Source organism: Halichoerus grypus, chromosome 8 (assembly GCF_964656455.1).
Source record: "Halichoerus grypus chromosome 8, mHalGry1.hap1.1, whole genome shotgun sequence".
Classification (NCBI taxonomy): domain Eukaryota; kingdom Metazoa; phylum Chordata; class Mammalia; order Carnivora; family Phocidae; genus Halichoerus; species Halichoerus grypus.
Genome location: NC_135719.1, coordinates 5,769,113 through 5,793,829, shown reverse-complemented (window position 1 = coordinate 5,793,829; position 24,717 = coordinate 5,769,113). Strand labels below are relative to the sequence as shown.

The window sequence follows — 24,717 nt, the reverse complement described above, 5'->3', positions numbered from 1 at the left end:
TCTGGCTTGCTCACCACCGGGTGCCAGGCCTGGGGCTCATGTTGCTCAATGAAGGAATCTCTGAATCTGCTGAGTCTCATGTTAATGATGGTTGATCTCAACCCTTAGACTTCAAAGCTGGAAGACACCTTAGAGATTGTCTAAGAGAAACCGAGGCACGAGAAAAGCTCCATGCCTGGGGCCACACTCTGCTGACAGAGCCAGCATTTGAACGTGAGCTTTCAGAGTCCATTTCCAGTGCTCTTCAACACAAGGCCAGGGCCTCTCTTCCTGCTGCGGGTCCCGAATCAGGCTCTGTCCAAAGAGTGTGGCTCTGAGAATAAAGAAGCCATGGGCATCTGCTACCTGCAGGGGACAGGTAATCGGAGCGCCTTATTGCCCGGGTGTGTTACACACATACTGTTCTGGAGGATTTGACAGGCCAGCTGCTAGGGGGAACCAGGACCAAAGGCCTCCCCATTCCGTGGGGCAGCATTTTAATCATGGGGATATTCCCAAGTCACACTCAGCACTTTTGGATCTGGCATGCTTTCTTCATGCTTTGTACTTGTGTGCAATTTATTTAGGATTGGTCTGCGGAGAAGAATGGGTGTGTAAGGAAGAGCCAGAGACCCGAACTGATGTCTGTTCATGGGTCAGATCTCCTACTAGAATGTTAGCTCGTGAGGGTAGAAAGTCTTTGTTCATTGCTCAGCCCCTGTGCCCACGTGGTGGGCCCTCGATAATTCTTGGTGAGTAAGTGTCCTGGGCATTGGGAGAAAGACCTCCCTCCCAGAAGGAACCCGTGAGTGACACACAGAGGCGGGGATGGGAAGGTGATTGATGGGACCTGCAGAGTTTTGCAGTGAGTCATGGCTTCAAACAAGCTCTAGACAGGTAAGGCAGGAGCAGCTGGGAAGAGTCGATCCTAAATAGATGGAGCCACGGGTAGAGATTGTGCAAAACAATAGAGAGATCTCAAATTGCGCTGGATAGAGGGAGAATAGTAATAATCATGTATCTGGGGCCAGGCTTGTACTATGTGTGTGTATCATGTCCCTTAGTATTGCCATTTGGCAGATGGGGAAACTAGAGCACAGTGGAGTGTAGTCACTTGCTGAGGGACACAGAGCTGATCCCTGAACCTGGGCTGTCTGGCTTCAGACTTTGCCTCCCTAGAGCTGAGCACTCAGAGCTTTGGAGTTCCTCAAAAAGATGGCAGCAGAAAAACTCAAAAAGAAACAGTTGGTTGGCAGTTGCGTGAGGCTGGTCAGGGGCGTGCCCCCCGCTCCCGATGCCAGAGGCCGCACAGTGCTCAAAGACCGTTTACCCAAGGAAGATTCGAAGGGAATGCTTCTTTGGGAGGCCTAACCATTCCCCAAGTAGAGTGGCTAGTACAGATCCGGGCCTATTTTGCACTTGATAAACATTTAGGAGACGTTTTTCTCTTGAAGTATGCTTTTCAACTTAAATTTTAGTTGGTATGTATTTGAAACTGCTGGGAATTCTAAAGCTAAAAGTAATCACTGTTGGCCTTGAGGCCTCCAGAAGGTGTTTTCCACGGGTGTAAACCTTCCCTTTCTACTTGAGGATGCTGGTCCAGGCTATTCCAGAGCACAACAGCTCCCCTTTTATGGACAGTGTGATTTGCCAGTCTCTGTGCTGGGCCCGACCTCATGGAGCTTGTAGTCTCCGTGGGAGACAGACACTGAACTAATAATTACACAAATACTCTTTAATTACAGTTGTTATAAACGCTTCAAAGGGAAAAGTACAGAGGCCATGGGAGCTGATAATCAGGGAGGATGGAGGGGAAGAGAGGCTTTCCTGAAGAAAGGGCATTTAAACAGCCACAGGAAGGGTGGGTGAAGAGGCTTTAGCCAGGGTGGGATAGTCCATTAACCTTGATGTAAACCCTTCCTACTCTAAGTGGTCCGAGCACCCGCAGCATCAGCATCTCGGCCCGGGAGCCTGCTAGAAATGCAGAAACTGCATTTTCACACAACTCACCTGCACGGTAAAGTCTGAGAAATGCCGAAGGAGTCCAAGTACTGAACCAGGAGGTTCTCAGCTTGGCTGTGAATGAGTGGGGTGGCCACTGGGGAAGTCACTTCTCTGGTTAATGAGGGAATTAGATCATTTCATGAGTTCCTTCTGGCTTCTGTCATCTTTGGCTTTTGCTGGTTTGCGCTGTTTCCAAGCTTATTAAGAGTGAGGGCCCGGGCGTCTGCAGCATCCACCTCTGTGGGGCCTTGGGTGGGGGGCCCAGCAGGCGCGGGGTCCGTGCAGTGGCCTGGCTTCAGTAGATGCTGCACAGCGGCCCGACCATCAAGAGCTTTGGGGAAGGATCAGAATAATTTGCAAAGAGTTGTAGAGCTTTGTTGCACACAGAGAGATTGTCTTAAGGTGACCCAGGGAGGATTTGGCCTGAATCGAGAGCAAAACGGGCAAGGGTCAGAAGGGCTTTGGGGAAGAAAGGTGTAACATTTCTGCCAAAAGCGGAACCTGAAACAGGGTTATTGCTCAATAGTCCATTGCTTGTGAACATGAGACTTGAAGCATTGCCACAGAGTTTCGTGCCTGAGATCCTCACATCAGTGTGGAGAGGACCAGAGGGCTGAGAGCGGTCCTTGAGCCTTGCAGTATGGGGCGCGGGGAGGCGAGGGGGTACTTGAGTTGCACGTGCAGCTGTGCAGAGGATTATGGGGATGTGTGTGCACTTTGCTGGGGAGAGGACCCATAGCTCTCGCCAGCCTCAAAGGGGTCTGTGGCTTCCCCAAACTATAGGACAGATGCCTTTCTGAACTAATCTCACCCCACTCTCTTATGACACAGCACTTACTATGGACCAGGCACCATTGTAAGCACTTTCCATATTATCTGGTCATTTAGGTTGAATAACTTTCCGGAGGTCAAGTGTCAGAACCCGGCCTGGCGCCGGATGGGTGGGCCCCAGGGGCGTCCCTGCTCACAAAGCCTCACTTCGTTAACAGGGCAGGTGGGAGTCGGGGAGAACTCCTTTGGTAGAACAGAAATGGAAATTACAGAGGCCCCTACGATTACAAGTTAAGTGTCTCCCAGTTAGTTGCTCATGCATAAAACAGAAAGGTTTTCCCCAAGGAAACAGGTTACACATTGCACCAGGTTGCCGGGCTAGCCCGTGAGAGCCTGTCACTGTTGGGCCCAACTCATTTTTGTTTGCTCAAAAAAAAAAAAAGAAAAGAAAAGAAAAGAAAAAATTAGAAAACAAGACGGCCGCAGTACTGCAAGCAAAATTTAAAATTCTAGCATTGGGCAGGAGATCCTTGAAGACGTGCACCGTTGAATAAGGGGTGAGGTGGGGGCAAGAGATTGGGGTAGATTCCTAAAGGGGGATTAAAGGATGTGAGAAGCCAAAGCAGGGCCAAAAACGTATGTCGAATCAGCAGCTTCAAAAGGTAAAATGACTGGTTTTTATTACTTACTAATTAATGTGTGTAGCCCGCAGACCCGACCCTTCCCCCATCCCCAAGTGCGTTTACCCCCAAGTATAGAGGCCTTTTGTTTTCTCTTTAATTCATTTCTGTAATATGTGAATTTTTATCAGTATATATTATCTTTATAATATATGTATTTATAAATGGAATAAAAGGACTATTAGAAGTGGGTTGACCTCTAAGGGGGTTTTAATTCTGTCTTCTGCAACCGTCACGGTAAAGGCGTTTCTGATGTTACACCTATGTGCTCTATTGTGTGTATATTTGGGGAGCACTGAGAGAGGTGTTGGAATCGTGAGGATTTTCAATGCAGTCGGAAGCTGAGAATAGGGGATCATGTTGTGGCCAGACTGCTTTCCCTTTCTTCCTTCTGTGTCCCCAGGGTGTAATAAGTAGGGGATCAAAATCCGGTAAGAATGATCACCACAGAAATCAGGAATGTCCACGCTCCAGATTTACACGGGAAACTAACTTCTGTGATGACTCTTGGTTACGTGTGGTTTGTCTTCTGGGTCATGTCTGAACGCCATCCATGACGCCGTCTTGTTCCCAGTAGGGCAGCCATGGAATGGGCTATCCTGTGTGCATTCGGTAAAAAACAAGCGCCAAACCTCAGTGGTGGTTTTGTGCACCATATCACAACGTCCTCACAAGGACCACATCCACGCCGGCCTCTTGAAAAGCATCAGGTACCCTTAGGAGGCTGGTGGTGCTGGTAGGCTAACCCCACCCTGTGATGTTTGATCCTGGGGCCCCCGGAGCTTACATGCCTCACCTCCCGTCACTAGCCACAGACCACGAGTTCACTGTGGACTTACCATTACCTGAAAGCAGGTCCCCATTGAAATTCAGAATTCTTCCCATCCCCCACCACTGCACAGCCGCTCCTAGAAACACTCCTGCCCCAAGCTGGGAAGCCTATGCCTACCACTGGGGGAGCATGCCTACCATCAGTCCCAGCCCTAGATCCCCTGTATCCTGCCCCCAGCTGCCTCCCTAGGCCTGAGCATCCCACATCCTCCTCTGGCCCCGCCTCTCCCCAACTCCCATATCACTCTCTCCCCAACTCCCATATCACTCTCTCCCCCCTAAGACTTTCAGAGAAGAGTTCACCCTTTCTGTCCCTGCTTCTTCTCTCCCTTCTTCTCTCTAGCTCTGAAACAGCAGAGTATTTCACTCCCCATTCCTACCTGTGTTTGCAGAGGCTTCTGGCCCACCCTCTGATCACACCTGGCAGTCCGTTTGGGGGCCTCTACTTACCTGACTTCTCCGTGGCAGATACTGTTATGGACGGTGTTGGCTTGTCCCTGTGGGCCCTCTTCCTACCTCTCTGATCCTACTGTTTTCTGCCATTCCCTCCTCTCCTAGCTACACTTTGGTGCCTCAGCCAGGGTTCTCTGCTGCCCGTTTCCCTTCCATGTCTCTGGTTTCAGACTCTCGTCCTATGTCCCTGTCTCTGTGTATCCTGTAAACAGTCCAGAGCTGGGTTGACATTGGTTATGGTTCTAGATATATATGGATTTCTTTCTACCATCTTATTTTGTGCTTTCTGTTTCTTCTTTTTCTGATTCTTTGTCCACTCTTTAATTTTTTAAAGACTTTATTTTTCAGTAGTCTCTACATCCATCATGGGGCTCACACCCACCACCCCAAGATCAAGTGTCGCACACTCCACTGACTGACTGAGCCATCCAGGTGCCCCTGGTCATTTTTTTAAATTGATTAAAAGGTTTTTTTTTTCTTTTCTTTCCTTCGTTTTTTTTTCTCTACTGCTTTGCAGCTTACACACTCTGTTTCTATTCTTTGGATGCATGCAGACCGCGGAAGTTACTTGCTGTCTGTATCTTTTCTCAAATAATGCAAGGACCTTGGAAAGCTTTATATAAAGTCACCGTTGTGACACATTCAGTTGTCACACAGTGGTTTAGATGCATCTTATTTCTCTCTTCAGTTCCACAAATCAGGCATTTATTTATTTATTTATTTAAAGAGAGGGAGAGGGGAGGGGCAAAAGGAGAGGGAGCACACTCCACACCCAGCACAGAACCCGACGTGGGGCTCGATCTCACGACCCTGAGATCATGACCTGACCTGAAATCAAAGAGTCAGATGCTTGGGCGCCTGGGTGGCTCAGTCACTTAAGCGACTGCCTTCGACTCAGGTCATGATCCAGGAGGCCTGCTTCTCCCTCTGACCCTCTCCCCTCTCCTGCTGTTTCTCTCTCTCTCTCTTTCTCTCAAATAAATAAATAAATAAATAAAATCTAAAAAAAAAAAAAAAAAAGTCAGACGCTTAACTGACTGAGCCACTCAGGTGCCCCAGGCATTTATTTTTAATGTCCTATGCAGTTAACCTTTGCTTTGATTTTCCACCTATTTTCCATTTTGTTTACTGATTTCTCCTTGCATCGAAGACCTACTTTTCTATGATCAGAACAGCATGTGGTGAAGATCTTTTAGTCATAAACTTTCCAGTTTCTGTTTGGCTAAAATTGTATGTCATCCTTATTGTTAAAGTATTGTTTTAGTGGGTATAAAACATTAGCTTGATGGTTATTTTCTCTGAGTATTTAAAGATCGTATTCCAGAGGAGCCTGGGTGGCTCAGTCGGTTGAGCATCCAACTCTTGATTTCAGCTCAGGTCGTGATCTCAGGGTCCTGAGATTTGGCTCCAGGCTCAGCACGGAGCCTGCTTGTCCCTCCGCTCTCCCCCTGCTTGTACACGAGCTCTCTCTCTTTCTCCAAAATAAATAAATAAAATCTTTTTTAAAATAAAATAAATAAAGATAGTATTCCATTGTCTTCTGGCCAGTTATTGATGTTGAGAAATTAGTAGCACAATTATTGTTCTTCTCAAGTAATATCTTCTGCCTGGTTGTTCTTGGGGGGGGTGTGCATGTGTGTGTGTGCGTGTGTGTGAGTGTGCGTGCACGCACACATGCACACTCATTTGTATGTTTTGCAGTTCATTATTATTTACTTAGGAGTGGATTTGAATTTATTCGGCTAAGGATTCATTGGACTTCCTGAAACCAAAGATTGGTGACTTTTATCAGTTCTAGAGGATTTTTAGTGGTTATCTCTTAGAATATTGTCTCTCCATCATTATCTCTCTCTGGTCTCTCTTTTGGGAACTCCAATTAGATGTATGGTAGATCTTACCCTATCCTTTATGTTTCTTAACTTCCATTTCATTTTCAGTCTTCTGGTTTTTTGTAATGTTTTCTGGATAATATCTTACTTGTTTTCCAGCTCACTAATTCTCTCTTTAGTTATCTCTAATCTTCTGTTTAGTCCTTCCACAGAAGTATTTTTAGTATCAATATTAACTCACAAATTTTAATATATTGGATATGTTTTCACTACACTTATTATTTTTGATGCTCATCCTTTGAGTTTTTAACCTGGATGATTATATTTTTTATTTCTGTTTCTATTTTATCCTTTTCCGAGGATGCATAGTGGTTTGTGTTTTTTTTAATAATCTCTTAATTCCTTACTTGTGTTTTTAATTCCCCATTTTTTATTAATCACATTAAACATACTTATTTTTGGATTCTGTATCCAATAATTCCAGTCCCTGAAGTGTTTGCAGAAATAGTTCTGTCATATGATGCTTCTGCTCATTCCCACTCTTGAGGGCTTGCTACCTATGTGTTTGATGATTTTTGGTTTTGTTTTTAAGATTTATTTATTTGAGAGAGAGAGAGAGAGAGAGAGAGTGAGCACTCATGAGGGAGGGAGGAGCAGAGGGAGAGGGAGAGAGAATCCTCAAGCAGACTCCCTGCTGAGCAAGGAGCCCAAGGCGAGGCTCCATCTCAAGACCCTGAGATCATGACCTGAGCCAAAATCAAGAGTCACATGCTTAACCAAGTGAGCCACAAGGTGCCCCTGCATGTGTTCCATGATTTTTGATTGTGAATTTATGTTTGTTAGAATTCTGTGAGAATTCTTTGAAGTATGGGATGAGAGTACATTCTTCCACAGAAGACATGTTGCTTTCTGCCAGACACCTGAAGGCCCATCAGATGGGTCCATTTATTTGTTATTCTTAGTGTGCCATTTTGAGGGCCTGGCAATGACCACAGATCCTCAGAGGAGCCTTTTTTTTTTTGAAAGTCCACCCACAGCTAACATGAAGCCAGATTACTTCCTTCCTGACTATATAGGACCAGATACTCCACTTAGTCTCATTGTTCCCCTATTGCCAAATACTTTCTCTCCATATTTGGACAAAGTCCTGGTCATGCCAGGCCCAATTAAAAATTATGTATCTTCTAAAAAAATAAAATAAAATACAAATAAAGGCTATGTATCTTCTGAGCCTTCCCCATGCCATCCCTTGCAGAATTGACCTGTTCTTCCACATCCATCGGCCACTGTTGCCTTACCTCTTAGTCTGTAGGTGTGTACGTCTAGACCCCACATTGGATTCTGAGCTTCTTGAAAGCTCAGAGCTGTGTCATTTATTTCTAGAGCCCCAGTGCCTGATTCACTGTTGGGCATAGTAGTTGCTTAATAGATACCTATTGATTGAGCAGAATTTATGGCAAAATCAATTCTTCTCTTCTTCTTGGATAGTAATTAAAAAAAAAAAAGTCCAAGCTCAAGCCTTCCCTATAATCTTAGACAAGTCCAGTTCACCTTTTTGGACCTCAGTGTCCTTGCTGTAAAATGAAGGGATGCTTCTGAGATCTACACTTGTTCTAAGATGCTGAGATTCAGCACAGTTTGCATGATTGTCAGTCACGATAACATGGATCAACTCTTGGCTCACAGATGGAATGAAGGGATGTGAGGGCCATGGAGAGAAAGAGAATGATTTGAGGCAGCTGAGCAGGATTTGGAAGAGAAAAAGAGAAGGGACTCAGAGGTAAATTAAAGGTAATTTGATATGAAATAAAGATAGCATTTTTTAAAATTTGTGACGAGATGACAACTTGATGACTTTCTAAAAAAATGAACCAATTATAACACAATAAATTTCAGATGGCTTAAAGATGGTAAATATAAAAAAAATGAACCCAGGAAATACTAGGACTTAAAACCCAGAAGCCATAAAAGAAAAGATTGATGTAATTAGACACAAGTAAAAAATTTCTGTGTGGCTAAAATCATCATAAATGGAATCAGAAGAGTCTCCTAGTTCTCAAAACTGGAGAACATTTTTGCAACATAGATCATAGAAAGAGCTGGTTTCCTTAATATCTAAAGAGCTCCTGCAAATCATTAAGAAAAAGACGGTCAGCTCAACTATTTTTATGTTTTATTTCATCTTTTTTTCAAGTAGCTCTAGGCCCAACGTAGGGCTCGAACTCATGACTCCGAGATCAAGAGTCTCAGGCTTCACTAATGGAGCCTAATAATTCCAGTCCCTGAAGTGTTTGCAGGTATAGTTCTGTTATACGATGCTTCTGCTCATTCCCACTCTTGAGGGCTTGCTTCCTATGTGCTTCATGATTTTTGTTTTTGTTTTTAAGATTTAAAATAGGCTAAGAACATGGACAGTTCACAGAAAAGGAAATACAAATGGTTCTTAACCTTGTAAGAACATGTTCAGCCCACTACTAATTAGAGAGATGCAAGTTAACTCTACTCTGGAGAAGTCACAGTAGGAACAGATACTCTCATAATTGTCGATAGAGTGCACGTTGTATAGTGAGGTTTTTGATGATGTTTATTAAAATCCAAAGTGCACAAGCAATTCCAGTTCTGGGAATTTTTCTCACAGGTATGTGGCATAATATGCAAAATGAGCATTTTTCAAGATAGTTCATTGCATCATTGCTTGTAAAAGCAAAAAAAAGAAAGAAAGAAAGAAAGAAAAGAAAACCTTAATGTCCACCAGGAGGGAACTGGTAAATAAATTGTCCTATGATCATACAATGCCATTCTGGGCAGCTGTAAAAAAAGAATGTGAAAGCTCCCTGTGTGTCCATGTGGTCGGTCGATGTGGTCCTGGTCACTGAGATGTTTTCTTAAGTGACAGAGGACAGGACAGAATGTCTGGCTATGCAATAGCTCTGCAAGGTTACTTTTTCTACATTTTGAATTTTATGCCTTATGTGCATATCCTACCTAACAAAAAATAAATAAATAAAAGGGGGTATTTTTTAAAGAAGGAAGTTAGGGTGGGAAGAAGAATCTCACCTTTGCTCTGCATTTTCACACAGGGCATCTTAGTTACTCCCCTCAGCAACCCCCAGTGAGGTTACCATTTTTATAGACTGAGAAACTGAAGCTGAAATGACTTGCTCAAGTTCATGGAGAGAGCCTTGGAACCTCGCATTGAATCCAGTTACCACTCCAGAACCATTGGGCTTCTGTCCGTAGATAAGTATTTTTTTTCCTTGTTTTCTTCCCTTATTTTTTTTTTTTTTTAAGATTTTATTTATTTATTTGACAGAGAGAGACACAGTGAGAGAGGGAACACAAGCAGGGGGAGTGGGAGAGGGAGAAGCAGGCTTCCCGCGGAGCAGGGAGTCCGATGCGGGGCTCGATCCCAGGACCCCGGGATCACTACCTGAGCCGAAGGCAGACGCTTAACGACTGAGCCACCCAGGCGCCCCTCTTCCCTCATTTTTAACTGACATCCCATTGGTCAAAGACCAGCGGTTGTACACCATGGCCAAAGGCCCACCCCTCCCAAGGGAGTGAGTGTAAGTTCTGTCCCACCTCCCCCAGCTGGCTTGCTGGCTCACAAATGCCTATGGGGCAAAGCTCAGGCGGTAGGTGGTAGAGCCAGCCCAGAGCCCAGCCAGCCACATCAGACACAATGAGGAGGATTAGGGATGGGCTTTGCAGTCCTACCTTTGAAGTTCCCAGCTTTTATCAGAGTGTCTGAACCTTAACATTATTTCAAGGGAGCTTTTATTACTGTCTGTGAACTGGCCTCAGGTAGGTACCAGCTGCTGCCAGGTGCAGGGAACACTTCCTGGTGCCCGAAGCGGGGGCTTTGACTTTGTTATATGGTGGAGAAGTTTCTAGGGCTAAAGGCACTTGGTACGTAGAAGATTCTGGAAGAATAATTTTCTGTTTCTATTTTTCTATCCAGAGGTGCAATTGGATGGCATCCCTTTAATTAAAGGGAAGGAAAAGTGCTTGCTTGCTTTCTTCTTTTCTTTTCTTTTCTTTTTTTTTTTTTTTTGTCTCACAAAAACACCTCCTATGCTGTTTTCAAAGTAGAGTATTGACGGCTTCTTTTTTGTCAAGGAGAAATGCTGTAGGAGAACAAAGCTAAAGGTGTTGGCCATATATAATACGAGACTGTAATTTATAGGTACAGCTTCACCCGGGGGAAGAATTTGATGTCTTTAAGAGATACAAAATCATCCAGCACCACCTGTCCTCGTGTGTGGCATCGTATTTATTTTCCGAGTTGGAGTCATCATTTCTTAAGAAAGAGGCAGAGTCCTTTGGGGCTGAGGAATGCTAATGGGGGTAAGAAGTCTTCAGGATCGTGGGCCTGAGCCGGCATGTCCAACTCCCTGTCGCAGTGCTACTTGGCATCTTTACAAGGGATGCATCCTAATGACCCACCCTGTCCATTTTTGTTTGTCTGGCTGGTGGATGTGAAAGTGCCTTGAACGCCACAGAGCTGTCCCCGTGTAAAGTTTGTACCCAGCCATTTGCTGAATGCCTGAACTGGTAGGAGGCACCCAGTGTATGTTCCTCGAATGAATACATTTTGATATTCGAGGTAGACTTTAAAACTTTTGATCATGAAGAGGACTGGAGAAATTTAGATGTCTGCCATTATTCCTCCTTGGATTTTCCTGACACTTGAGTAATTAAGACCATCCTCTGTGGAATTGTTCCTTCCTTGGGCTCTAGGTCATCGCTGTTAGGCAAAGGCCAGCTTCTGTAAATGGTGTGCTGAGTACTCTTAATACCCTCCCGAGTGTTCCAGTCCATTATCTGCCTATGTTCTAGCTCATTCTCCAGAAAAACTTCTATGTAACATCAGCTAAATTCTTTTGTTCCGGTTACAGAGCTTGTCAGAATTTGTCTTCCAAACCCCAATTTTATTTTATTCTATCTTATTTTATTTATTTATTTATTTATTTTGAGAGAGAGAGAGCATGTGTGTGAGCAGAGGGGAAGGGCAGAGTGAGAGGGAGAGAGAGAATCCCAAGCAGACTCCACTCCCAGAGCAGAACCACCGCCCCCCACCTTTGCTCAATCTCATGACTCTGAGATCATGACCCGAGCTGAAATCAAGAGTTGGACCCTTAACCGACTGAGCCACCCAGGTGCCCCCAAACCCCCATTTTAGAGCTTTTATACTTTGGTTGTAAAAATTGATTCCCTATCACCAGGTAGATTAGCCAGTCTCAGCTTAGGAACTGGCCTTTTTTTTCCCCCTCTCTCTCCTTCTTGAATTTACTGTCTAAAGAGACAGCTATTGTCCCGTCCTCCACGAAGGACAAAAGAAATGTTTGTTTTGCCTTTTTGTACCTTGGCTCGGCTGCTTGCTCTCCTTTTCCTCTCCTAGTGGCAATTATCTGAAGGACCTGGACAGAGAAGTTGGGTTCTGAGTATTCTGGGGGGTTTGGCTCTCTGCTTATGATTCTCACCACAGAGATTTTAATTCGTCTTCGCTGGAAACCACCCCTTAGTTCTTGAAAATATTCTTAGATGGTGTTAAGATGTCTCTCTGTTCAGTTTTATTTTGTTTTTTGTTTGTTTATTTTCCAAATCCGGTTCAGGTTTGAATGTCCAAGGAATGAACAGTCTCTTGGCTCTTGGATCTCTTCCTTTTGTTTTTTAGAAAATAGATTTTATTGATTTTTTTTCTTGTTACAAAGAGATTTATGATTTTTGCAGAAAATTTAGGAAATATAAACAAGCAAAAAGAAGAAAGCAAAACCCTTCTATAATTAAATATTTCAGTATATTATATGCCCTTCCAGCCTATATTTTTTTAATTAAAATGAGATCATACCATGTGTACCTTCATGTTACTTTTTTCTTTCCTTTTTTTTTTTCCTTAACAATTTGTGATTAAAATTTTCATGGAGTTAGATCTCTTCCTCCAAGTCACTATATTATTTTTTTAGTTTTTTTTTTAAGATTTTATTTATTTATTAGAGAGAGAGCACACACAAGCAGGGGGGAGGGGCAGAGGGAGAGGGAGAAGCAGACTCCCCACCAAGCAGGGAACCCTCTGTGGGGCTCAATCCCAGGACCCCCGGACCATGACCTCACTGAGGGCACACGCTTAACCAACTGAGCCACCCAGGTGCCCCTAATTTTTTTTTAGTTTTAATTCCAGTAGAGTTAATATACAGTGCTGCATTAGTTTCAGATGTGAAGTATAGTGATTCAACACTCCCGTACACCTCCTGAGCTCATCGCCCCCAGCTCACTTTAAAGGGCTGCATAATATTCTTTCAAACAGAAGGACCATAATACTGTTAAGCAACCCTCCTGCATTTCCAGTATTTCCTCTTTTTCTGTCTTGTAAGGAACGCTGCGGTGAACATCCTTGGGTATTTTTGCCCACAGCCTTGATTAGTCCTTGGGATCCATTTCTAGAAGGGAATCCCTGTGCCGAGGACACATTCTAAAGGCTCTTGATTCAGATGGTTAAACGGCCCTCCAGAAAGGTTATATCGTATTTTTTACTCCTTTTGGGTAAATCCAAAGTCCTTTTCTTTTAAACCCTAGCTGTGTGTTTCTCAGACATCACTTTTTCTAAACATTGAGCAGCTGCTGGTAGAGAGTCAGTGGCCGGGGAGAGGCCTGAGCTGAGCTGTGAGAGAGAACGTCCCATCCTTGCCCCTTGGCTTGCAGTGCGACTCAAGGGCTGAGTCTCCTCTGACTGCAGGCAACTGGGCAGGCCTTTGGCTCCCCAGGGAAACCTCAAGGTGCCCATCCTTAGAATGCCCGGGACAGTGCTGGCTTTGAGGGCTCCAGAGTCTCTCGGGGAACTTTGACAGTCTTTCTTCCAAGAGGATGCTCATAGAGCAAACATCCCACCCCAACGCCAGAGACCAAGGCTCCCGACCTGGGTTGGGGTTTGGGGTTGCGGGTCAGGGGGATTTTCTGTCGCCCCTCCCCACCCCAGGTCGGCGGGGTAGTGCATCTGCCCAGACCTTCAGCCCCGCCAGCTTGACTCCTCCACCCACCACCACTGCCTTGGCCAGGGCGGGAGGGGGACAGGAGGGAGGCTTGATGGAATGACTGAGGAAGTAACAGTTGCTGAGGCTAAATTGGGCCTTCCTGTTCCAGCTCCACACTCGGTCTTCCTCCTTTTCGGCTCTCTTCCTCGTGCATGTCAGCATGTTCTTTATGGTAGTTTTGGTTGGCGTGGCCTCTGAGGACCTTCCCTGCTTCTTAGCTTCCCTCTTTCCTCTTCTCCAACCGGGGACACCTAGGCTGGTGCCCACCTCCCAGATCTGACACATCCAAGCATGTCACCGCTCTTTCCCCGCACCCGCTCTGCTCTGGTTCCCGGCCCCCCTTCACCCTCCTTTCCCAGGCCTGGTGGGAAGGCCGCAGGGGCTCCTGGAGGCCCAGGCTGCTCCTCTCCTACCCGGAAACACAGCATGCCAGCTACTGCCCATTGGGTTCCAAAAAACAAAAACACAAAACCCAGCCCCCTGAGATGAGGGACGGACGTTTCAGTTTCTCCAAGCCTGTGCTGGAAATGAGAGGTGCGGGCTGGGAGACGGAGGCTGGGGATTTCCCCTGGGGTGGGCTTTGTTTAAAATTTAATATGCTCTTCCTTTCCCTCGATGCACCAGCGACGGCTTCTAGCGCCTTTGTCATTGTAGCCCCGTTATCTGTCTGGTGGATGAGATCTCTTATCTGCCCGGTCCTGCCTTGCGTCGCTGAATGGCCCATTGCCATCCCACCCACCCCCCATTTGTGACACGTTGGCTGGATCCCTTTCTGCCACCTTACATAGAATGAAACTTGTCCCTTTGCTTCTTAGCCAGTTAAGACCTGGGGAAGATGAGGGTCCACTTTTAATGGTGTTGGACCCACCAAAGGCACAAGTAGTGGGCAACTTTAGTGTCCTGTTAGAGGGGGTGTGGAACCCCGTCCTTAGCAGTGGGGAGAGTGCTGGGTCCCAGGGTGGAGGGGTCCTAGCTCCGGGTAGCCTGAGACAGGGTCACCAGGGTCATGGGTTTGCTCTCCTGGGTGTTCCAGCTTCTGCCCTGGCACCTTCTTGGCCCTTGGGAACTCTGTAGGACAGAAACCGTTTTCAATATGGGAACAGGGAGCTGCTCTTTTCCCCACAAGCTCCCCACAGAAGTGGGCTCTGAGACACAGGGGAGGACATCCCTTTAAGCCATAGGACTCAGGTTCACAGGAACCATGGCTTTGCATCTTGGCTCACCATCTCCCAGCCCCAATGAGGCATAGCCTTCCCGACCAAGCCTTGGTTTCATGGCCTGTGAAATGGGTTTATGAGCCTACTTTTTATAGCTGTGCTCTCTGCGGGGTAACACATGGTTATCATTATTACCTGCGTACCACAGGGCTGTCAAGTCAATTCAGGATGGAAGAGCCATCCTGACTTCTCTTTTCTCTTACAAATCTCCTTACTCATCTCTTTATTCCTTTATTAGAGCAGCAAACATTTGCCAAGTACCTACCATGTGCCAGACTCTGTGACATAAAGGGAAATGACAGGGCTTTTGTCCCCAGTGAGCCCTCAGCCAGAAGGAATATTGGATATGCAAACAAGAGCACAGGAAGTTAGGAATATGGTGGGGGCAGGGATGTATGCAGAGAAGACTGCCTGGTGGAGGTGGTCTTTAGGGGAGTCTCAGCAGGCAAGGGGAGCAGGAGCATTCCATTGGGTACTGAAACATGCCAAGGCAGGAAGAACCGGCACATTTGAAGACTCAGTGGTGGTTTGGTGTGGATGGGAGGTAGGATGTGTAGGTGAGATGGTAGAAGAAGGGGCTGGAGGTGTAGGGAGGGGCTGATCTGGGAATGTGTCCAAAGACTTGGACTTAATCCAGAGGCTAGGCAGAGCCCCCATGGGCTCTGAGCGAAGAAGCAACATGACAGATCACTGCCATAAACCAGGGGACTTGGGACTTGTGTTGTTGTTAACTCCATGTGGGGAAATCCCCCTGGAAATGTTGATCTGAGAGTGGAGAAACCCCTCAGAGGAATAAGTATAGCACTTGTGCTTGAATTCCTTCTCATTTCACCTAAAATTTCAGCTTTGCACCAGTTGTTTACAGATAATTTACAAAAGTGTATTTTCTATGCTTGATTGTATTTCTTAAAACTCACCAAGAAATAATCCCAAGTGAAATTTTTCCACCAGGGTGTGTTCCTAATACATATTTATAGTTACCAAATTGACTTGAGAATGTAGGAAGATCTTTTGAAATGTTGCATGAGTGCATGAGATCTTCAGGCTGGGTTTCCCTGAAGCTTGGCAAGAGAAAGAGAAAGAAAACCAGTGTTCGTTGAGCACCTGCTCGGGCCAATCAGAAGGCTAGACTCTTTTTAGTCAATAACCAGTCAATAACCAGAAACAGTATTCCGGACTCATTTTAGAGGCAGAGAAGCAGGTTCACGAAGGTGGCCACTTTCCCACGGCCTTGTCCCTGTAAGGGATGGTAGGGGGATTTGAACCCAGGTATGACTTGAGTCCAGAGTTCATACTCCATCCATTGAACCACTCTGCCACCCAACCCCTAGGACACACCAGAACAGTAAATAAAGCAGGAGACACAGAGGTGGGCCAGATGAGCCACTGGAGAGCCTGCTAACTTCTAGATAAAAATTAGACCGAAAACACGAGTTCACTCCCATTCTCCCTCTGTAAGTTCTTCTGCTGGCGGACGTGCTGAGAACACCCTTTCCAAAGGGTATTGGCTCCAGGTCCTTGGCTGCATTCTGATTTGGGCGTTTCAACCTGCTGTGTAGACACTACACAGGGCAGAGGGCAGGAAGTTGGGGCCTGCAGGCGGCATCAGGCTTAAACATAGACGTGCTTGAAGGTCACTGCTCAGAACATCCAAGGTGGTGGGCAGAACTCTGCCCGGACGTAGGAAGCCAGAGGGACAGCAAGGGCGGCTGGGGGTGGGGGCGCAGGGTTTATAGAGAAAGGATGGCTGTGGCTCTTTTCCCTGGCGGCAGTCACGAGACCTCCCACACCCCTTACCTGAGCTATACCCAGGTAGTGAGCGTCCCCCAGAGACAAGACACCGCTGGGAGCTGGGCACACACCCACATCTCTCTGCCCACCGCTGCACTGCTTTTGGCCCTTGCTGTCTTTGCTTGGCCACCTTAATATGTTCCCCTCGGGGAAGGGCACCTCCGTCAGGATTGTCTTCCTCGGCCTTCTAAGTGTCTCCTCCCTATGACGCAGGTGGCCCCAGACTACCCACCAGACTGGGCAGGGGCTCTTTGGAAGCCAGTCGAGACATCTGAGGGTCCTCCTGTCTCCCCTTCCTCCCCAACATGCTTTTCTCCCTCCTTCCTGCCACTGTCTTCCGGTGCAGAGGGTGCGGGTCAGTGGGGATGGAGGGCAGGGAAACAGGAGAAAGTCTTTCCCCGTGTGAGGGACTCCTGGTAATGGTAATGAACGTTGAGAGGGGGAGTCAGCCCAGGTGGCTGGCCGGGCTGTGCGGTGCGCTCACTGGCTCGTGGTTCTGAACGGATGGGTCTCCCAGGAACTCCTGAACTACCTCTCCGCTCCCTGTCACACACCCCCTTCTCCCTCTCTCATCCTTTCTTGCCCCTGCCGCCTCTCCTTCAGCTTCCCTCCCTGCTTCCTTCTCAGGGTGGGCAGTCATGGAGCAGGCTTCTGGATCTCTCTGTATCTTTCCGTCTCCAGAGCTGCTGGTACTGGGGGGGAGCCACAGGAGCTGGTGGTACCTCCAAGGGGACCGTCAGCCACCTTTTCCATTTGCAAGGGCCCAGATGGGGGCTTTGGCCAGAGTTGCTCCAAGTTCAGCTCTAGCAGTTGGAAATGTGGTTTTTTGGGGTAGGCCTTAGAGATCATGTAGGAAGGGAGAAAATAAAAGCCCACATGGGTCGGTTGTAGTAGTTGGATTCTGCTTTTTCCTTTGAGGGACAAGTCCACCATCACAGTAATGAGGGCATGCTCGTTTGCGAGTGGGGAACACGGAGGATGAGGGTGACTCTCCTGGGTGCCTCCTGCGAATGAACGTCCTCCAGAGGGGACCTCCAGCACCAGAGTGACAGTGGCTCCCTCACAAGGGTCACCATCTTCAGCTGTCATTGCCGGTTAGGGTCCAAGTCCAAGCATTGCTCAGGTACTTCTTCGTAACTTCCTTAACTCTGGCCAGGGGGCGATTTGCAAAAACAGTTTCAGCCGCAGAGCATTTCTCTTACCAAAGCTTAGGCGAATTAGCATTCAGAGAAATCTTATTATTAAAAGAGTAAATCTTACGCTTCTATAGAAAATTTGAAATACAGGACAATTTAAAAATACAGGAAAGTGTCAGGGTGCCCGAGTGGCTGAGTCGGTTGAGCGTCTGACTCTTGATCTCAGCTCAGGTCTCAATCTCAGGGTCGTGAGTTTAAGCCCTGTGCTGGGCTCCACGCTACTTTAAAAAAAAGAAGAAGAAAAATACGGGAAAGTAAAAATTGCCCATAATCTCCTCAAAGTAGAAGTTACCAACACTGTTCAGTGCCTTTATATATTTGGTCACAGCCTTCAGTGCACATAAGTAAACATACTGTATTTTAAACATGGTTACAAGCACATTGAACTCTGTATCCTCTTTCTCTTTCGTTTGACGTAACATTATGGCAAGCAAGAACTTTTGAAAAGCACTTGGGCTTTGCAAGCGAGCATATGCTTTGCAGACATTTCTGTCAGCCACCAGTAACCAACTGTAAGAACTCACGTTCCACCCACAACAGAAATTGTGCCAGTCAGGGAGTCCTTTGATCACCATGCAGTAAACGTAGCCAAAATAATTGTAAATTTAAACGGACTAAAACTAAAACCCAACCACTTGAAAAATTTTAAAACCCTCTCCAAAATTGCTATGTGGTCAAGGAAGGAATAAAGAATATAGTGACAAATATTTAGAAAGCCTTGAAAACCAGAATGCCACGTAACTAAACCTCTGGGAGACAGCTGCCGCTATTCTCATGGACTTAAATGCGTTTATTAGAAGAAGGGAGACAGAAAAAGAGAATAAACCAAGAATTAGCCTGAGATCTTAGAAAAAAAAGAATAAAAAACAGCCCCTAAGGAAAATGGGGAGGAAAAAAAGAGTAAAGCCAGAAATAAATGAATTAGAAAACAGAAACACAGTAAAATTAGCAAATATATCCAAGAGCTGATTCTGTTTTTAAACAAACAATACATTAGACTAACCTCTGGCAAATCTACTTGAGAAAGAAGAGAAAAAAATAATAGGAACAAGAAAGGGAACATCGCAATAGAGACATTTTAAGAAATAAAATGTAGGCACGATCAACTTAAGTTTGAAAATCTCAATTAGATGAAGGCTCTTCTGAAAATATATATGTTGTTAATTGAGAAAAAAAATTTGTGATTGTTATCAAAGCACTGCCCCCTTTACCCAAAGAAGACACCGGTCCCAAGTGTTTTTGCTAGGTAATTATTTCAAATTTGATAATACTGATAATATTAAGCTAGTCCATGGCTTAGCACAAGATTGATGGAATGATCCAATTCATTCTACAAAGCAAAATAAGCCTGATATTAATCATGGCACAGAGGATGGAAATGTTATGTTGGAAATAGAATTCAATAATGTATTAAACAAGTCATCTACCATAACCCAGTGGGGGCAATTGTCAATATCAGGAAAGCTTAATATAGTAACTACGTCATGCTAATGGGTTAAAGAAGTAAAACTGGATTGATTCCAATATATGCAGGGGAAAATTGATTAAAATCGAACAACCATTTCTACCTAATCAATACACCAAAAAAGGAATAGAAGGGCGCATTTGTAACGTGATGAAGAATATCTATTTCAAACCAATAGCCAATGTTGTAATTAACCATGAAACACTAGAAGCGTTCCTGTTCAAACCAGTAACAAAGTTAGGAGGCCTGCCGTCATATTCACTGTCCTAGCCTTGCTTTTAAAATCCTCAATAATACTGAAACAGAAATATATACTAAAGAAGAAGTAAACGTTCCATATATTCAGTTTATTCTATACCAAATCTTGGGCTAAAGGTCGGTTTCCAAAGTTTAGAAATAAAAAAGTCATCAAAAACCCAACAGATTTGACTACATTAAAAAAAAAAAAAATTGTAACTGCTCTGTGAATTCTACGAAACATTTGAGAACCTGGGGAAAAGATTTTATTATAAGATACCCTAAAGGGTTAATATTTTGATGCTACTAAGACCATATATACATTTGTTTTTAAAAATCGAGGTTTAGGGGTGCCCAAGTGGTGCAGTTGGTTAAGCGTCCGACTCTTGGTTTTGGCTCAGGTCCTGATCTCAGAGTCATGAGATCAGGCCCCTCGTCGGACTCCACGCTCAGTGCAGAGTCGGCTTAAGACTCTCTCTCCCTCTCCCTCTGCCCCTCCCCACCTCAAATAAATATAAATCTTTTTTTAATCAAGATTGAAACTTGAAGAGAAAGTGAACAGACAATAAAATTAGCAAGGAAATACCCACCCAAAGAAATGCTGGATGGTATGCTCTATGAGGTCAGAGAGCATCACAGATATTGTACTATTATTACTTGTTCAAATAAATGAATGCAATGCAAGTTTTTTAAGTATTATATGGCTTTTTACCTTCTAAAAAATTTTTTTTAATATTTTATTTATTTATTTGACAGAGACACAGCGAGAGAGGGAACACAAGCAGGGGGAATGGGAGAGGGAGAAGCAGGCTTCCCGCTGAGCAGGGAGCCCGATGCGGGGCTCAATCCCAGGACCCCGGGATCATGACCTGAGCCGAAGGCAGGCGCTTAACGACTGAGCCACCTAGGTGCCCTACCTTTTAAATTTAAAGCAGGAGTTTTCACCAAGGTTTTATAACGAAAAATTGCAATTATATAGAAATGAAAGAACAGTACAGTAAATACTCGTACACTCGTGATTAGCTATTACAGTGATGTTTGCTGCCGTATTTGCTTCATCGGTACATGTATATGGGTTTTTTTTTCCTGAACCATTTTGAAGTAAGTTGCAGAATACATACACTCCTCTGAATTACTTCAGTTGTGAGTCCTAAATTTCCCAGAATTTAGCTATCTGTGCGGAGGATTGGGGAAGCTCCTGTGCCGTCCTCCAAGGGGTGTCTCTGCAGATTGTCCTAGCCTTTGAGAAGGCATTCAGGAGTCACAGTGACGATCTTCTGGTATTTAAGAGAACAGAAAGTGCATATTTACTGTCAGCCCCTGTGCTGGGGGTTTTACTGAGGGTCTCCAGTTTAATCCTCTTCATAACCATATGAAGGAAGTGTTGTGCCAATTTGAGGGGAAACCAAAGTTCAAAGAGGTTAAGTGACTTGTCCAGGTTCACACAGTGGCATTATTCAACCCAGGCTCATCTGACACCATCGAATTATACATCTGCCTCTTCCCTTTATCTTCTCTCTGCATGAATGCATGAAGGCATTTTGTGGGCCGTACGGACAAATGGGAAGAAATCTGAGTGTCTTTCGGTGCGAGCGTGGCCAGGCAGATGGTGGTCTGTGTGTTAGTGTGGACGTGCTGTGTTTATGAACATAGACTATTGATTATGAACGTACAACATGGAAAATCGCTTGGTCGTCCAGGTAAGGGGAAATGAGCAGGACACCAGGTTGTTGGTGCCGCGATCAACATCTGTGAAAACCACATGCTTGGGGAGGCCCAGGAAGAAATACACAAGAAGGGGCTGGGTTAGGGTGAGGAGTATTAATTTTTTTTTTTTTTTTCTCTTCCATCCTTTTCAAACTCTTTGCAGTGGGTAGTTTTCTTAATTTTATAATAGAAATTTTTAATCAGAAAAAGAAATTTGTACCCACTTTACAGTTTTGTAAGTTCATGGCAGGGGAAGGCTCTGCCCTGTTTATTGCTGTTCTTGTATTTTCCAGTGCCCAGCACCCTGCCTGGCATATTATGGACATAGTAAGTGTGCTGGACAGGTGCCCACTGGGAAACCTCTGAGGGCCCGGAACGTGTTTGCAGAGAGTTTCTGCCAGCTGGTCTTCCCAAGAGCAGGCACAGGCCAGGTGTATGTCATGGGGTGGCCTATTTGCAGGGTGGTGAGCTCTCCTGTCCAACCAGAAAGGGCCCCCACCAAGGCGGAGGGGCCATTTGGGCCATTCAGCCTCACCAGGGCATTTAGTGCTAATATCCACGCGGAATAAACAAGCTCCAGTCAGACAGAAACAGATTTTATGTCATTCTCAGGCTTTCAAAATTGAGAGTCACGGTTATATGGACAGTTACTGTATATTTACTGAGTGCTCCCCGGAGGGCAGGCTAAGTGCGTTTACAAAGCAATCCTCTCCTTTCGTTTTCACAACAACTATGGAAGGATTCGCAACTACATTAGCTCCATTTTATAGGTCAGGAAACTGAGTTACCGAGGAATGAGGCATGAGCTCCAGGGCAGGCCTTAGTTTTGCCAAGAACTTAACCTTGAGCAAACCGCAAGCCTTCTGGGCTTTAATTGCCTCGTTGATGAAGAACAGCCACTGACGTTAGTTGAGTGTTTACTATGTGCCAGGCTCAGCTGAGGGAGAATGAGAGGCCGCCTTCAGCAAACAAACGGGATTTAGGCCGCTGGCATCTCTACGCTAGGGACTCACGCAGCACTTGCCCTCGTGCACTAAACCCAGTTGGTCTTTTTGGTTTGGGCTTGTTTTACTTGCCCCAGGCCAAAGCTTCTGAGGATCCTGGTGGCGCCCCGTAATTCCGGGTTCTCACGCAGCAGGGCCATCTTCAGTGGCCGAGTCCTTCATTATTCCCTGCTTGGGAGCTTGTTAAAATGCAGTTCCCTTGGGACGCCTGGGTGGCTCAGTCGGTTAAGTGTCTGCCTTCGGCTCAGGTCATGATCTGAGTCTCGCATCAGGCTCCTTGCTTGGCGGGGAGCCTGCTTCTCCCTCTGCTTGCTTCTCCCCCAGCTTGTGCTCTCTCTGACAAATAAATAAATAAAATCTTAAAAAAAAAAAAAATGCAGTTCCCTGTGTCCAGCCCCAAATCCGCTGGATCCAGCCCAATCCACTGGATCCAGGCAGGGCCCGAGAGACTGCATCTTAAAGTAACATCAGGTGTTTCCTAGCCGCCAGTCTTGTTTACAGCCAACATAGGCCAACCCTCAACTGTTACAGTGGCCTTGTCCTTCTGAGATTAAACCGGCAGATGCTTGGGCTCCTATAAACCAGAGCCCTTTTCCATCTGGAGGAACCCAGCAAAGCAATGAACGTGGCTAAGGATTGCAAATTTTGTACTGACTGAACACTTGTGAATTTCCCATTGACAGAACATTCTCTTCAAACCTCAGCTCCATGAAGCTCAGCGGGCCATGTGCAGTTGAATGTAAATTCCAAGAACACTTAAGAAACTTAAATGTTTTTGTTTTGTTTTTTGTTTTTCTGTTTTAAAGAGAGAGGAGAGGCAGGTGAGATGACCTTCAGAAGGGCAAATTTGAGGCTCTCTCACCTAGCAGTGTAGTGTTCACCTAAGGGGAAAGATACACATCTACATTTAATTTCTTTTTTTTTGAGGATTTTATTTATTTGAGGGTGCTTGGGTGGCTCAGTCGTTAAGCTTCTGCCTTTGGCTCAGGTCATGATCCCAGGGTCCTGGGATCGAGTCCCACATTGGACTCCTTGCTTAGTGGGGAGTCCAGTTCTCCCTATCCGTCTGCCCCTGCTTGTGTCCCCTCTCTCGCTGTGTCTCTCTCTGTCAAATAAATAAAATCTTAAAAATATATATATATTTTATTTGAGAGAGAGAGAGAGAGAGCATGGGCGGGAGGGGCAGAGGGAGAGGGAGAAGCAGACTCCCTGCTGAGCAAGGAGCCCAGCACAGGGCTCCATCCCAGGACCCTGAGATCATGACCTGAGCTGAAAGCAGACGCTTAACTGTCTGAGCCACCCAGGCGCCCCTACATTTAATTTCTTAAACGTGTAAGCACTGTCATACCTTCTTGGGCCAGAGCCACACAAAAGGATGGGCCATGGGCCGATGGTGCTGTTCTGCACAGCGTCACCCAGCCCAGAGGAATTGAGAACGAGCTATAGCAACTTATACTGCAGGCAACCTGCCGGGACAGCATCCGAGGGCGTGACCTGCAGCCGCACCTCGAGCCGGGCATGGACCCGTGTGGGCATCACGCACCTCCTGCCTCAGTCTCGGGGCCAGGACCTGTCCCGTTAGTTCTCGTTCTTCCTGGGAGCCCCACAGGCCAGTTCGTGCAGAAGGCGGTCGGCTGCCACACCAGCTGGCAACTCCATTGTGAGCCCTTCTGCTTGTCCCCAAAGATTCATGGAAGCCTGGTCCGGGAGCCGGGGGTGGGGGTTGGGGGGCACGGAGATTGGTTGGTCCGGGACGGAGCGAGGTGGTTTAAGAGCTGGCCCTTGGAGTCCTTGTTGCGGGCCTGGCTAGCAGTTGTGACTTCGGCCCCGCTGGCTTTCCTTCTCTGAGTCTCGGTGTTTAGGAAACGGGCAGTGACAGTCCCTCCTGGAAGGGCTTCCGAGGGAGATAAAAATGAGATGATGCTGGGGGTCTCTGCACTTGGGAAAGGGAGGGTTCTTTGTGCTGTTTTGTCTGTGTTATTTGAAAAAAAATGGATTGCATTGTGGGTCTCCAGGAAGTTGCCAGTTATCCTCCCAGTTTCTGAATTCCTGTGTATGTGTCCGTGTGTGTGTGTGTGTGTGTGTGTGTTTTCTGTGCCCTTGGTGCGGGGAAACAGTCTTCGGTTTCCTGCTGATTAATCCAGTTCCTGAGGGCCCTTCCCTGGCAGAGAGGAGGGCCCGGCCTCCCGCCTCACTGCCTCACTCTCCTGGCCCCTTCTAAGAGGCCCGCCTGCCCTCCCGCCACCCTAGGGCCCAGGACGCCCTTTGCAGGCCTGGTGAGCCCGGCTTTGTTCTGGCCGTAGGTGGGCCTCCTGGGTTCCAGCTGAATTGCGTTTTGCCTGCAGGTGTGTTTCCTTTGCCCACCTGGCACCTGTGGGGACTTGGGCTTCTTCCCATCGCCCCCAGGTTGGGGCCAGGAGGTTTTGATCATCTGAACTGCAAGCCCTTGGAAATGAGGCTGTTGGGGTCCTCTGCCCCTTCAGAGCGGGAGGCTGATGTCCGTGGCTCCCGAAAGGCACCAG

At 46.3% G+C, this 24,717-nt stretch overlaps 1 protein-coding gene across 4 annotated transcripts in view; it reads left to right on the top strand.

Annotated features, from left to right (window-relative positions):
* Nucleotides 1-24,717, top strand: part of ZNF710 (zinc finger protein 710) — a 65,445-nt gene that overhangs the window by 3,237 nt on the left and 37,491 nt on the right. The window contains exon 1 of one of the 4 annotated variants that reach the window (XM_078078876.1): nucleotides 9,883-10,894. The exons of the other annotated variants lie outside the window; for them this stretch is intronic. The gene's annotated coding sequence lies outside the window, so the exon portion shown is untranslated. Of the gene's footprint in view, nucleotides 1-9,882; nucleotides 10,895-24,717 lie in introns of those variants that run through there. 4 annotated transcript variants of the gene reach the window in all.